The sequence below is a fragment of the Colias croceus genome, chromosome 16, assembly GCF_905220415.1.
Source record: "Colias croceus chromosome 16, ilColCroc2.1".
Lineage (NCBI taxonomy): Eukaryota > Metazoa > Arthropoda > Insecta > Lepidoptera > Pieridae > Colias > Colias croceus.
The window spans coordinates 3,276,822-3,290,462 of record NC_059552.1 but is presented as its reverse complement, the minus strand read 5'-3'; the positions used below and the strand labels follow the sequence as shown (position 1 = coordinate 3,290,462).

At 33.4% G+C, this 13,641-nt stretch overlaps 1 non-coding gene across 1 annotated transcript; it reads right to left on the bottom strand.

Moving 5' to 3' along the window:
• Positions 1–13,254: 13,254 nt before the first annotated feature.
• On the bottom strand, positions 13,255–13,327 carry Trnaa-agc. Its single transcript has one exon. It is a non-coding gene; the product is annotated as a tRNA-Ala (tRNA).
• Positions 13,328–13,641: the final 314 nt, after the last annotated feature.

The following is a 13,641-nucleotide window of genomic DNA, read 5'->3' as shown; positions in this document are numbered from 1 at the left end:
TGAGGTCCGGTGGTGGAACTGTGCGGCTGGTAAAAGGTGGAACAATTCCTCAGAGCACTCCCCATAGTAGATTCTGTACAGTATACAGAGAGACGCAACGTCTCTCCGCACTGACAGTGGATCGAGCCTATCGGAAAGCCTACGGTCATCGACAATTCGAGCTGCTCGACGTTGGATGCGGTCAAGAGGAAGGAGTTGATACTGTGGGGCTCCGGCCCAGAGATGAGAACAATACTCCATATGCGGTCGCACCTGAGCCTTGTACAGCTGAAGTCGGTGGGCCGGCTTGAAGTACTGTCTCGATCTACTGAGCACACCAAGTTTTTTCGAGGCTAATTTAGCCTTCGCTTCCAAATGACTGCGGAATTGAACGTCACTCGAGATTTCAACTCCGAGGATTCCGATTTTCGGCGATATACTAAGGGGAGTACTCTTAAACCGAGGTTCTACGACAAATGGGGTCTTTTTAGCGGTGAACGCGCAAACCTGTGTCTTTAGGGGATTGAACTCGACAAGATTAAGTTCGCCCCAATCCGAGACTTCTTGGAGAGAAGACTCGACTTCAGACACAAGTTTGTTTCGACTCTCATTGAGGCTTTCCTTTGAGGTGTTTGCACGGCCGGGATAAAGAGCATCCCCCGTACTGTCGTCTGCATAGCAATGAATGTTACTGATTTGTAACAAATCATTGATATGCAGAAGAAACAGTGTAGGAGATAGCACGCAGCCTTGTGGGACACCAGCGTTCACATGAAGAGGCTTAGAGCAAGAACCGTCGATTACGACCTTAATGCTCCTCTCTTCCAGGAAGCTGGCAACCCAATCGCATAACCTCGCAGGAAGTCCGAAAGATGGTAATTTCGCTAGAAGTGCCTTGTGCCAGACCCGATCGAAGGCTTTCGCTACATCCAAACTTACAGCCAATGCCTCCCCTTTACTCTCAACCGCCTCCGCCCATCTGTGAGTGAGGTACACCAAAAGATCACCAGTCGAGCGACCACTACGGAAACCGTATTGCCGGTCGCTTAACAACTGGTTCTCCTCCAGATACCTCATGAGCTGGCTGTTAATAATGGATTCCATTATTTTGGAGAGTAAAGAAGTGATGGCGATCGGTCTGTAGTTAGATGGATTTGAGCGATCGCCTTTTTTAGGGATTGGGTGGACAAGAGCAGTCTTCCACGAATTCGGAACAATGCCTTTGGCGTAAGAGAGCCGAAAAAGACGCGTTACAACCGGTGCCAACTCAGGAGCACATGTCCTAAGCACAATAGGGGAGACTCCATCCGGCCCTGTCGACTTATGGATGTCAAGGGAAAAGAGAGCGTTTCGAACGGCACGTTGTGTGAAACGTATATCCGCCATTGAATAGTTGCACCGCGGGATGGTCGGCGGTGTCTTTCCCCTGTCATCAAGCGTCGAGTTCCTAGCAAAGAGAGCGCCCAAGAGTTCGGCTTTCTCTTTAGCGGAATGGGCCAGAGAGTCTTCGTCCTTGTGCAAAGGTGGAAAGGATGAACGACAGAAGTTACCTTGGATGGCCTTGGCGAGGGACCAAAACGCCCTTGTTCCCGAAGGAAGTCGCGTTAGTCTATCGCCAAGTGCACCAATATAACTAGATTTAGCCCTAGCGATTTCTCTTTTGTAGGATCTGGAGGCAAAGTTGTACTTCTTCCTGATGAGACCAACGCTTGGATCGCGACACGCCGTTGCTGCAACCCAGGCTTGAAAAAGTTCCTGTTTCTGGCGAGACGCCATGTTACAGGAACGTCCAAACCAAGGCTTGGATTTGCCACCGACGGGCACAACAGAGTATGGCACAAATAGTTCCATACCCTGCAGTACCACGTCAGTGATAGACTCAGCACAAGCGTTGGGATCCTCCGAGGAGAAGCAAACAGGCCCCCATGGGTAGGAAGCGAAAAAACCACGCATTCCGTCCCAGTCTGCCGACTTGTAGTGCCACACACGGCGTCGAGCTGCAGGTGTCTGCTGTTTCGAACCCGTAAGTGGCACCATACTCCGTATCAGGCAATGGTCTGATGACCCCAGTGGGGCCACGACGGAGACCTGATAGTTCTCGGGATGTGTGGTCAGCAGAAGATCCAGAAGAGAGGGAGTATGGCCCTCCACATCCGGTATTCGCGTAGGCGATGAGACCAGCTGTGTTAGGCCATAGGCTAGAGCGAAATCGTGCACAGTTCGTCCCGCGTGGTCAGTTGTACGCGACCCAAGCCATTCAACGTGGTGGGCATTGAAATCGCCTAAAACCACAAGCTCCGCAGAAGGGAACTGTACAAGCAAAGTGTCGATCATCTCTTGGATGTGCTCAAATAAACGGTCGGTACCAGTATTCCCGCTGTGGGATCTGTACAGGCAAGCATAGACGCGAGGGTGGTCGCCGCAGTCAATATGCAGCCAGATAATGGACAGATCCTCACCTTCAAGGGTGCCAAGACGTCGACAACAGATATCTTCCCTAACGTATGCGCATACCCCGGCACGCGGTGCAAAAGTATGCTCCAGCTTAAAACCAGGGTATGTGAGATAAGATACGTCGGCCGGAGTTGATATCTGAGTCTCAGTCAGGAAGAGCAAGGCCGGCTTAGCCGTCTCAAGATGGTAGTGGACGGCGTTTAAATTAGTGTGCAGCCCCCGGATGTTACAAAAGTCCACCGTGAGAGTGGAGGGGGGTGATTTTCTTCGCTTGCTCTGCGAACCCCTTGGATGACACCCCTTGAGATGAAATATATTTTACTTAGAGCACTAATATAAATAAATATTATTTATTATAAAGTTCTTTTTCAAAATAAAATCATGGTTTAAATAAGTTGAAAACTTTCCTCCCACTTATCGAGAACGCGAATCGTTTTTTTAAACATTTGCTTTAAGAAAGTTTTACTCTGCACTATTTTCTTTGTTTTACAGTTTACAAAAGATTGTATTTCTAAGCGTGTTAGTTTATTTTGAATCAGTTTCTAAATAAGATAAAACTTTCCCACTCTTTACTTCAGACAATTTCGCTTCTGGAAGTATTTAAAAATATATAAACGCTTGTTATTTCTACATTTTGGTTCTTTCTATATATAAGACAATTGGTTCATTTCACATAACAACATAATATAATGGTATATTATAGCAGGATGAAGTACATACGCCCACTAAATTGCTATTCATATATCAAAACAATTATCAGACTAAAAATAGATTGGTATCAATTACCAAATACATGGACTAATAAATAATTTTTCGATAAATTTGTATCCAAAATAGCAGATTTTTTTCTAGCGATAGGTACAAGATATTTTAGTTACTCACCCAAAAAAACATGTATTTTACTTGTCTTAATAAGTATAGCCTCAAGACTATTTAATTAAGTCTATAACATACCGCGTGAGCAAATTTATTCGTATTCTGTATACGTAAAAAGTGTTTACCTGAAATGTTAATACCATCAGGTCTAGAGAGTGTGAACCTAAGTTTAATAATTTGTAAACATCGCCGTACATACGGTAAACCCAGCTAACCTTGTTCAAGCTAAGAGGCCGGGAAAAACTTTAATCTTAAACAATATTTGCTTGAAATTTTGCTCACAATATTTTTACGGAAAATATATAGAGAACATGATAGCAATTATATGACGGTGTGTGGCGTAAATTTGATTTTTACGTCGTCCTTTTTTTAGATAAAGATTTAACACTGGAGCTATAACTTCTTATTGATTGTATTGTCATACTCAGGTATATTATTTTCTACCATTGTATGATATGCAATGAATTCCTCATAATGATATAAATGAAATACCTAAGTACTATGATATAAAATTAATTACTGTACATTATTATGTACAGTAATTAATTTTATTAAATTCACCTCCAATTTCACATTAATACATAGCCATATAAATCACAAATTTCCCGTGTACAAAGTTGTGAGTTAATATAATATTACTTTGATCTGCTGTTCAGCCGTAACTAAAAACAATACCTACAACAACAAATTGTTCGATAATTTATTGATTTCTGATATGTAAGAAACTTTACGCTTATCAAAGACTGATGTCACACTTAAACATATTTAGTTTGATTTCTATAGTTTTTCTCTTAATTTATGTTTATTTGGCAGATAGCCAATTTCACAGTTGAAAATTCTATAGATCTAAACCTCTCACCTGAAATGTTTTTGATCATAGAACTAATTGGCTTCATTTAGAAATTGAAAACAATTTCAATAATAAAATAAAAAACAATACGATTCAAACTAATATGCTGATAATAATTTTAGTTTCAATAAAAAACTATATGAGCGCTTTCGCTCTGCTATGTAAATATAGTCACTAGAGGATCACTTTTTCATTGGACAGTGGTTTGCCGCGATAATATTACATACAATATAATATCTGTACTGGGAATATGCTACAAAAAACGAAGCTACAATATATTTTACGCATTGCGGACATAAAGAGTAGAAATGTAAATTTATAAAATAACGAATAAATTTCCTTTTTGAGCGTACAAAATTCGATTTGGACTCCAGTCCCGATGTGGACCAATAAAACAATGACTCAGACTGGAAAGGCATCGAAAGTTGTTTACCTACTTGTCCATAAAGAAAGACGTCGAGCAGTGAATATGCTCCACACCCCTTGTATATATGAGGCAGATGACTCGGGACTTATTTTATCATAAACATACAAAATAATTATTAATCCAAGAAGTTTTGAACATATTCATCAATTTGTTGTTTGTCGGGTACCTACAGTGTGAGGTAGCGGTAAGAAGGATTTGTCCTAAATCTACACGACCTTCTGTTATTGAATATAGGATTTAAATATATTATACGTATATAATATTTAGACGGATGTTTTTATTGCATTTCTAATGTTAAAATTTATCAGTGATAGTATCATTTATCGAAATTTATTAGAAAATTCAATTTCAAGAATTTTAAAATCGCCTGAATCTCGAATTCCCATCAAACCTTTTACGATTTAAAGCATGTAAAAAAACTAACGTAGGTAATAATATCACAGATACTAAAATACTAATAAATAAAAATACATACATTCGTAAAAAGTAGATACCTACATAAGATGAAAGTTTTATTCCACAGAATCTGTTTTAACTCATATCAATTAATATGCATATGCCATTGTAATTTCAGAACGGAACTTATACAATAAGCCCATAGGGGTACATAAATTGTGACAGACTGCACCCGAAAATTTATTCATAACTCAAATACCGCTCCTGAATATTTCATAAACTGGTCTTCTTTTATATTTTTGAACCTTGTAAATGATCTATGGAACATCCCTGCCTTTAAAATAATAACCATTATTATCATGGCCACATTTTACTTATATACTTAACTAGCTGTTCCCCGCGGTTTCACCCGCGTTGCTCCGCTCCTGTTGGTCTAAGCGTGATGATATATAGCCTATAGCCTTCCTCGATAAAGGGGCTATCTAACATCGAAAGAATTTTTCAAATCGGACCAGTAGTTCCCGAGATTAACGCGTTCAAACAAACAAACAAACTCTTCAGCTTTATAATATTAGTATAGATTAATACCTATTTGTGAAGTTTAGAATAGTTATCTGTTTATCTCTGGCTAAATGCATCAACGTTGTATTAATATCACGATTGTGTATAGGTAAACTTACTTATAAACTGTTATCATTAATAGATTCACTACAGGTATACATTTTGTTTTTAAGATTACAGTTTTTGAAACAGAAGAGTAATTAGCCAGTTATAAATTATTTAGTTGTTGCCATTTTAAAAATAGATAGGTATTATTTTTTTTAAACAGCGGCAATATCATTTCAGCTCAGTAATTCATCTGATCATTAAATCTTACCTAATTACAAGAAACACACGTTACATTTCAAGAAATACTAAGAGGAGTTAGCGCTAACCTTAGGATTAGAACATTCATCTATGAATAATTTATACGCTTTGTTCTTGTTCCCAAATGGTTTAACATAAGCTTCTAATAGTGGAACACTATCACAATTATCTTAGCATGGATGTATTCTAAATTATTTATACTTTTCTTCTAATTGGTGAATATATTATCACATTTATCCGTGGGATAAAAATAATAATATTTTAATTATTACCTACAAATTATATTTTTATATTTCTAGACATATAAAACTAATGAAATATAAATTTATGAGTATGAAATGTTGCTCCTTATTCGACTTTAATTAAATATATCTATCTAAAATATCAAATTGTATATAAAATTATTATAACACGAATACACAAATCGATTAATGAAATGGATAGATAATAATGGAAAGATTAATGAAATGGATTTATACCTATATCTAATAGTATATTTATACCTATATCTAATAGTATATTATTATATCTATATCTAATAGTATATTTATACCTATATTATCTTACAAGAATATATACGGAAGTCACCAAAAGGATTTGGGTAATACGGGTCTTCTTATGTTACAGATAACGAAAGTAGCCTTACTAAGGACACAATAAATTAATGTCAGCGATCTTTCGATTGTATACGGGTTGGAATTATTACCTCTCATTTATATTATAGTTTTAACGACTAGACCTAATAATAAATTAGTAAATACTCTTAAGAACAATTTGTAAGTAAGTTTTACTAGTGAGTGAAGTTCCATGTCCCCGTAGTGGGGTAAGGGGCAGATGCATTATGCATACATCTGTTTCACTGATCGATTTTTCTTTAGGGACAAGTAGGTGATCAGCCTTCTGTGTCCTACCAGACCGAGACATTTTTTTTTCTTCGTCTCCACCGGGAATCGAACCCAGGACCCCTCGGTTCTACGCTCACGCGTCAACCACTGTACCAAGGAGGTGGTCAAGTTTTACTAGTAGATACTAGTAAAGTATTATAATATTATCTGTGATACTAGAAACTAGACCGTACTTATTTAATGTACAAGGATGACTATCACTACAGAACTCGTTTTCTTTGTATAGTATAGATAAAAGATATATTGCTATTTGCTATACGCATATTACTCCAATCAAAAATCTCTTTGCCGATAAAACTTTCGTCCAAATTAATTCGAAATTTTTGGCTGAACGGCAACGTACACACACGAGCATGTGAAATATCTTTTAAAAATTGTGAATCATAATGAAAGTTTAATGAGCAATTATATTTTCTCCTTAGCTTTTAACTCATAAATGCAAATCGCCAAATAATGAGCCAAGTTAAGTATCACAAGTGCATTTTGCATATTCATGCGATATTAATATCACAATCGCGTCACTACACTAGCTGAAGCCCGCAATTTTGTCCGCGTAATTTATGGTTATTATCGTCTCCTTCTATTACTATGTATAAAATTCTCGTATCACAATGTTAGTTGCCATACTCCTCCGAAACAGCTGGACCAATTCTCATGAAATTCGTATCGTAAACGTAATCTATAGTCAATAATAGTCTAATGAAGAATTTGATCAAGGCTTGAACAGTTTGGAAAAAATATGTTGTATTGTAATCTAATCAAATTATTTTGAAAACTGAAGATATGCTTAACAATACGCTTACGCTAAAGTTCACCTTGAACTAGGAAGAACTAACAAAATATAGCATATATCACCATTCCTCTAATACACCATTAAACGTACCTAAAAAAAGCAATAACATAAACGAGTTCAAGTGAAAAACAGTGCGCTATTACGAGAAATTGAAGCAATTAGCGAGACACGAAGTATAACCATTTGTCACAGAGTAAAAAAAATGCTATGCCACTGTATCCCTGGTGACCTACATCAAATATGACAAGGCATGTTTATAACGCAATGACGTAAACCAATTATTTTTTCTTACACTCCAAGATAAACTGCGTCTGCACTTTTTGGTTTTTGTTTTAAAATGACTGTTAAAAAGTAACAATGTCAAGTCTTCAGGCGTAAACAATCTTAAATTAATGAGTATTTTCCAAAATTATGTCAATGATTACTAGATTTCCAGAAGCTGTTTTTCTCGCGTACCTTTAAACTTTAAAGCTTTATCGCGAAAGCCATTTCTTGTATTTAATTATAGATATTAATCCTTACATCTTCAAGTTTAGTTACAGAATCAAAAAGCAAAGACTTAATAAGACTGTTAATGATTACGGGGCATAGTAACTCTTCGATTCGAACTTAGCAATACATATCGCTTCAGTTACATTAAAATCCAATATGTATGCAAGCTATCCTACTATGTGAGTATTTTTTAAAGGATAGAAAATCGCTTTCGTTATTTGTAAATTTTACATCCAAGTCTCTTTATAAAATTCCGAATTCTTATATTAGCTAGTTCAATAAAGAAACGAATCTTCAATGGCGGCGCTTATCATTCCCTCTCGCTCACACACGGCCGTACGGTATGCAAAAAAAAGGGAAAAATTAAATCACTAAAATGTATTTGATTTTCCCTATAATAGTTTTTATCATAAATTTACAATGACAATTATGCATTTGCGAAAGTAAATAATGTTTTATTGGAATTTGACAAAATATGTTCTTTGGGAAAAGTTGTTCAGTTTTATGGGCTTATTACAAGTATTATGGGGATTTTATTACATTCTGTATACGTAAATAAAAAAGTTTGTCAACAAAAAAGTTTGTCAACAAACAATTTGAAATAATTAATAAAATAATTATCAATTTACGTTATTTTTATTTTCTTTTTTGCTGATCCTACCATCTGTCAAAGTCAGCTTTGGCCGCCATTGAAGATTCGTTTCTTTATTGAACCAACTTAATACCTACATAAATTATATTTTAAATATTTTTTATTTTATTGGCCTAGTTTAATTCACTATCCATTACTCCATTAGTATATGGATAATCCATGATACAAACTTAATTAAGATTTTTTTCATTTACTGCTAATTAACAGAGTGATATTTAATAAGTCAACTTAATTAAAATTCTCGTTTATTTCCATAACCTTAATGACAATTTATATTTAAATTTGTTTTATGGTAAGTATCTGAAAGTGGTTTTCACCGAAAATTTTCACGAATTTCATGGGTAACAACAAAATTGTAGTAGGTACGTGTAATTAATTGGTTGGTAATTAAAATAAATTAATCATATTAAAAATAGTAAGGTATTTTATACATATTAAATAACTAATAATACTTAATATTTTAATGTAAGCCCTGATCCCCCCTCGATTTATTTATGCCATATGGACAATTTTGCATAAATAAATCAAGGATCTTTAGAGTAAAGGCAACTTTATTTCGTCATTCACTAATTCTTTCACATGCTTTAAATCTGACTAATGTTATGATGCGTTTAGAACTGATTCAGTTCAGCATGTACCTACTGGATGTATGAGACAATAGTCTATAGAATATACTCTATAGTCTATACAATAATTCATTTAGGGCTGATTTTTCAATCCTCGGTTAAAACTTATTCGTCGAATAACGTATTAAACTACCATTTCAAAATGTATTCTTATTGCATGCAATTGACAGTTTACAGGTGACATTTTAACTGTAATACTTTATTGGACGGGTAAGTTTTAACCAAGGATTGAAAAATCGGCCCTTAATCAAACATACAACATTACTGCTTGCTTTATCAAAACAAATCCCATTCAGTTTTGCTTAATTGAAGTCGTATTTTAAGGTAACATAAAACAAAACAGAGACTGTGGAATATTAAGAATAAGCGAGAAAATCTCATTTGGAATATGATTAAATTATTATAAGCCACTTGAGACAATTCAGATTATCAAGTCTCATTATGACGCTGTTATTTCTTCAATTTATCCAAGATTCTTTTCATAACAAAATGTTTTGTGCAAAAGAGTATTGAGGGTACTCGATTTATTCTCAAGCACCGTTGCTGAGGATTAATAAATGCTTGTAATGCTAAAAATGTTCCAGAATGTTCGAGAACAAAACAAAGTATTTGCAAACTATTTTCTCTACTAAATCTCCACTTAAACAATAAGGTATTAGTAAATTATTGTTATTTGCATCTTCAAGAATGTTTTAATATTTAGTACTTGAGATGGTGATAAAACTACTTCATATTGTTGTTTTAATTGTTTTGCTTAAAATGTCTCTTATGTTTTAGTAGCATTCTAGGGGATTTCAAGACAAGATTTTAAGTCGTAAAATAACATCAATTAAACAATTATTATTATTTTGTTTGTTTATTTTACCTACATAACATTATTTTAATGGGAATACTTCCATTCAAATTAGATTCATTTTACTAAACGTAGAAATAAAAACAGATGTTTAAATATAGCTTTTAAATGCTGGAGATGGAAACCTCCGTTTCTCATTTACAGCTATTGAAAACTATTATGAAAGTAAACGTTATTTTTCTTCGCAAGAAAAAGATCGTTTACGTCTGAAAGCATTGATTGTTTTTTTTTTTTCTTTTATTTTATTATACTGTATAAAATATCAGTGGAAGTATCATAGCTAATTAATGATGTAGTGGTGAAGTATTCTATAGAATTCTTATATTTATGAAATTGTGGAGGGCTAAATTTTTTATATGAATATCTTTACAATATAATGTATTAAAATTAATAAATTAGTCAATATTAATTCCGATAATTCGAATACAAACAGAGTGAACCGGTGTAGCCAAGGGATCAAATTAACATAATTAATATTAATAAATTAATCGCATTTAAAACTTACTGTTGATGATTGAATTTCACTTTCAATAGATACCTACATATTATAATGTATGTTATTTTATATATAGAGATACTGGTGGTCCGCCTCGGCTTCATCCGTGGTACATATTTCGCAATAAAAAGGAGCCTATGTCCTTTCTCGGGTATGAAAATATCTCCATACCAAATTTCATGCAAATTGGTTCAGTAGTTTAGGCGTGATTGAGTACCTAACAGACAGACAGACAGAGTTACTTTCGCATTTATAATGTTAAGTATGGATTAAGTGACAAATATGTAAGAAGAAAAATATTATTAACGAAATCTATGTGAAATAATTACACATTATAAATACTAGATATTTTTATATAGGATAATTGATAAAGAATACTAAGCTAAGTAAAGTAATACACAGAACGATAAGTCTTGCAACAAATCCTTTTTCGAATATACGTATTAATAATAATGAAATTTAATTAAATAGTTCGCTTAGACCTTCAGATGTGGCTTTCTATTGTGACTGTAATCTGCCTAAAACTTTCGGTGACCACCATCCTGCTAAATAACTTGAATTTTCCGAGATAGAACTTTAATCTTTTGAACAGCGTCGCAGATTCTCAGAAGTTACTTATGGTAAGTGATCCTTGATATCTATATCTACAATTAATATATTTTGATATACTTAAGGTAATAATATATTATTTATCCTAATCTCATTCATCTCAGTCATTTATTTATAATTTATATTATGTTTAACAAATCAATGCATTCATTTTTATTTGAAGTAAGTTTATTAATCAAGAATATTAATAATAAGATTAAAATCATATAAAAACGATGCTTTGATATGCATTTAAATCCATAGATTACTAATTAATAGTTAATACGTTCGTAAAGTAAATTACAATAAATTATTCAGGACAATAAACCAGTCTAGACGCGCTGTTAATACTAATGAAGAATCTTCATGTGTCATATTTTTGTAAAGTTTTATCAAATTATGCATAATTTTTATTAATAATTAGATTTATCAGTAGTTTTTGTCCATATTCAATTCAATGTTGAGTATACTGTAGGTATACACAGATGACTATAATATTATGTAAAAATGTTTATAATAATCCGAAACAAACAAAATTAATCATATAAACATTAAATTAAATCAATCTCGAAAACAAATTTTCACTTTACATAAACTTGATACACACATAAAAAATGTATTTCAATAATGTTCCAAAAAAGATTTCTAGAATGATAACCAAGGTTTTAAAAATATATCATACTTTTTAAACACCTATCAATGACTTCCAAGAATCTGATTAACATCAGCTTTGTTACATTGAACTGAATGCAATTAACGTCACAAAAACTTCAATTACGAGTTGAACACGCTTTCAAAGAGAATTCAACGTTTTAATTACACTTGTTTTATTTCTAAAGTAAATAACGTTACCTTTAACACAACGTAAGCGAACTTAAAAGAGATTAAAAATGTTTTTATTTGTTATTCATAATGCTGAGTGAAATGTTAACTCTAAACCGATTTTAATGTAATAAAATGTTTAGTTGTATTTTTATAATTGCTGAAATGTATTTTTCGAATATTTAATTATGTTTAGATAAGAATTAAGCCAATATTTGTATAGAAGTGAAAATGCTGACGCAAAATGATTTCAGTGCTCATTCAATAAACATTGTTATCATGCAGGATGTAGACTTTAATGAAAAACATGCTCCAAAATGTTTTCTCCACAATAATACACCATTTAATACAAATTATATTTATTTTTAAAGTTTGTGTTCAACCATCCAGAATGGTATTTTTTCGAAATCGTCCAGCTAGTTATACTGTGTGTAGGTAATTTAAAAAAATCCATACTTCTTGGCCTATCTCATCGTCTAAGCCCTGCACTTGTAAAAATCCTTACCTTGACCTATTGCATCGACTTATGAATAACATTATTAAACTATTGCAAAATATTATTTAATGTATCTTATCGTATTAATTTACAAACACCTACAAACAATAAACAAAATTATTTACTTTCCTTTGTCACCGAGATAACCACTTAAACTTTTAACTAAAGTAAACTTTTAACGGTTGTTTTGTATTATAAATCGCAAAAGTTTAACAGAAACCCAAGTGTTTGTTTAAGCTCAACCTTTCCATTATAAAATTAAACTTTGCATGTTGGTTGTTTTCTCAAAACATTAATTTTCCCATTAAAATGATATTATAGGAAAACATTTTCATGGCGCAGTGACTTTTTCTGATGATGACTTTTTCTGATCCTAGATTAATTTCCTCGTATATAAATCATTAATAGTCGTTTAGTATAAAAGAAAAATCGAACAAGTAAAAGTTACAAAAGGAAAGATTATTTAATCTTGTTTTATTATTGCCCTTTTTTAAGTTCCCTATATTCAGTGTGATTTAAAAAAAAAAATATTTAGATATATTTTATGTATAAGCAAGGTTTTTAACGTAAATAACTATATAAAAGTAAAATAAAAACTTATAAAATACCACCTTCAAAAAAGTAACCATTTCCCATAAACAGAATTTTAAAACATGAAAATAAAATAAAAAAGGCGATAGTTTGGAGGCGCCGGGTATCGATCCCGGTACCTCTCGCATGCTAAGCGAGCGCTCTACCATCTGAGCTACGCCCCCTGTTGACCAACATTACCAAATAGTGATTCATATTCAATTGAACTAGTTTTAGTGGCCACGAATAGAGCACCTTTCACATTTGCGGTCGAAATACGATTTTACTTGTTTATGATTATGAACCACAATCTTTATATAGGGTTCAAACTTCTTTTATATATATATATATATATAATATACTAGCGGTCCGCCCCGGCTTCGCCCGTGGTACATATTAACGTTTTCTCTACATAAGAACCATCCTCGTACTTCAAGGAATATAATAAAAAAAGAATTATCGAAATCGGTTCAGCCGTTCTCGAGTTATGGAATTACAA